Source organism: Hippocampus comes, unplaced genomic scaffold, assembly GCF_001891065.2.
Source record: "Hippocampus comes isolate QL1 unplaced genomic scaffold, H_comes_QL1_v1.1 scaffold9, whole genome shotgun sequence".
In the NCBI taxonomy this organism is placed as follows: Eukaryota; Metazoa; Chordata; class Actinopteri; order Syngnathiformes; family Syngnathidae; genus Hippocampus; species Hippocampus comes.
In genome coordinates this window covers 4,048,458-4,051,635 of record NW_017805275.1, presented here as the reverse complement: position 1 = coordinate 4,051,635, position 3,178 = coordinate 4,048,458, and positions in this window count along the sequence as shown.

Genomic DNA, 3,178 nt, shown 5'->3' with positions numbered 1-3,178 from the left:
AAAAAAAAAACCAATATTGACAAAAAAAAAAAAAAAACCTGTACTGCGCGATATACCGTACAAAATACAGTATATACATCACAGCACATGCTAAACTAAAGGTTCAGGTGCCATGATCAGGTGTGGTATCCCTTACTGACTTTTCAAACAATTATATTGAGCTTTATAGTATTATTTGTAGGAGTAGTGTTCATGTTGTCTCGTGTGGAACAATTACGGTAGGTTAACTACTGGAACGGAGACTGTCGGTGGTGGTACGCATGCTGAGCAGAGAGCGAAGATAAGATGGGGTCTTAACCAAGGAGTGTTTTATCGACAAACACAGACCAGTCAATTTGTCTCCGTGACCAAACCCCAAATCCTAAACTTTTGCTCTTCCCTTCGCCTAACTAAAACCTAATCTAATCCAAAACCCCTAATGTGACCCCTATCCCAAAACTCTAACCTGAACCAGAACTCCTAACCCTATACGAACTCCTAATTGTAACTCTTGGACCCTCCCACCTTAACCTTAACCCCCAACTCAAACCTTAACCTATATCTTTTAACCTAACTCAACTCTGAATCTGATCTCTTGTCTATAAACCTTCTTCCCTTAATCATACCCTTAACCTGAATATTGTAGAATAGAACTTTGTGCGATCAGCTACTTAGATTGTGTCATGATTCGGTTTGGGACCAACAGGTGGCACTGTAGGGCTCTCCCTGCAGCTGCACACCTGTTGGTCATTAGGTAATTAGTGGCTTTAAAAGGACTCCCAGCCCGAACAATCATTGTCGGGTCATTGTTGCTTTGTGCAACTGCCATGTTTGTTTGTTGCTGTTTCTCTGCTGCTGTCAGGTTTGTTTTGGTCATGGTTCTGTTTTAGCTTCAGTTATGATTTTTGTTTGCTACTTTGGACTATGTTTGTTTTGGATTTAGTTTTCTCTGTTCCAATACACTTCTTCAAATACACCCTGCTCCTCCCTCCTGCCTGCTTTTTGGGGTCCACCACCACCTCGCTACGTGACAGATTGTTATTGACATTCCATGATGCTGCGATTGTGAAATGTTTGTGTGATAAAAACCCAAACAAGAAACTAAATTTGTATTAAAAGAAAAAAAAACGCTTTTTCATGGCTTGGCAGTGATTTCAAGTAAATGGTGTGTTTGGTTTGAAAAGAGGAAGAATGGAGTGAAATCCCCACTCATTCAGCAGTGACGGTGCAGTTGGAGTGCATGCAAAGCTGCGTGACTCACATTCTTTGGAATGATCAACTCAGAGAGCACTACGCTGGCTTCCTGTTGCATAGAATGAAGTCTGGACAGTCTGAGAGCAAAACAGGAAACGACGTGCCGGAGGTGCATTTTGCATTTACAGTAAGTGAGGGCAGCTACAAACATCTGAATTCGGTGAAAGTTACCGTTGCCACCCTAGCTACCGTACTACCGTTTCACCGTGATATCCTCAATGACAATTCACGTTTAGTTTTGGATAAGCAAACAAGCATTAAATGAACAGACGGCTTCAGTTATTGGTTTATTTGAAAGCCCCTGGTGATGTAGTGGTTCACTTATTTGACTTTTGTGCATGTAGGATGGGTTCAGCTCTCTCTCAGACATGGGGAAAATGTTAGTGTGAATCGTTGCCTGAGACTGAACCCCCCAACTTGAACCTTAAGCCGTTATTTAAGACAACCTGGCCCAAATCCAATCCATAACCCCAAACTCTGACTCTTTAGACAATCTCAACTCCAAGGGAGAACTCAACCTCCTTATCCATAAACTCATCACACTGAACAGAATAAGATGGAGGGTTAAACGTTCATCTGATGAGTGACATTTAAGTTCTGGACTACCTTACTTTTTGCTCTCGCTGCAACATTCCAATCCAGGAACATTCCTGGAATTTTGAAACACCAATTCCAGCTGGGGAAAAAAAAGTGTCCTGTCATTTTATTTTGACAAAGGAGCAGATGGAACAATCGATTCAATTTCCCCATGTTGAAATGTTATGTCATCCATGAAAGACGAATTACCGTCTGCCGTAAGTGATGGCTTTACAGTACCCAGGAAAGATGATGTGGGAAGAAAGCAAGAGTATTCATTAAATGGGAACATCGTGTTTATATCCCTCTCTTTCGTAACGAGTGTTCCAACCAACACTGTTATTTGTTGTGGAAGCCACAGTCAGGCTGTTTGTGGCTGAGATCAGCCATTCGTTCTGCTGTGAATCTGAACAGGGTGTTTGCCGTTGTGTCACAATATTGAAGCAGCTCATTTTTAAAGTTCTTGATGCCATGGGAAGTTGGCCACATTTTAGCGTTTCAACTCCTCTTGCCATGTTCTGCGTGTGAACCCGCTCAAGGCTCCCGTGGAAATCAATGCATGTACTCTTGTGCGTGTGCTGCACGGTCACAATAGGCCCTCATCGGCAGGCCATATCTCGACTTCATTTACTCCTCGCCGGATCCTAATAAATGTCTCCTCTCCGCTGTACTCAATTACATCTTCATTAGGTTGCTAACTTGCTCCCAACTAACCATCAACGTGCGTGCAGATTTTAAGTCCCTGTGACATTAATTACCAAGATAGCTGAGTCCACAGGTGACGGGAGTGAGGGCTACTCGGTGATACGCATTCTATCTTCATCTCTCGGGACCATTCAGCGTCTGGAGCCGCAGTCTCCGGTCTCATCATAGCATCAATTCATTTTCATTTATCCACTGATGAACTCGGTTCCTTCATCATTTACTCGAGGCTGTCTCTAAACAAGATGAGTGGCTGACATGGTGACCTCTTCCTTTCAGGGTCTGCCAATCAAGTTCGAGACGCATTATAATTAGCAGATAAACAATCGGAGAGTGTTCCCATTCCAGAAGATGACGCGTTACATCACATTCAATACAAGAAGAAAGACTCAGACTGCCGATTTAGCAGCCCTAAGTTCATATACACTCACTGGACATCTCATTAGGAAGAGTGTTTCTTTTTGAATGCAATGAAGTTGATTCCCCTTGGAAACAGCAAATAATTTAAATTGTTGTCTGAATGTTTGTGAATAGGTATTGGTTAATATAGACTGATAGCACAATTACTCAAGTAATTTTTTGACCTTACTTTTACCAAATCAATCCAAAAACTCTCTCTCTCTCTCTCTCTCTCTCTCTCTCTCTCTCTCTCTCTCTCTCTCTCTCT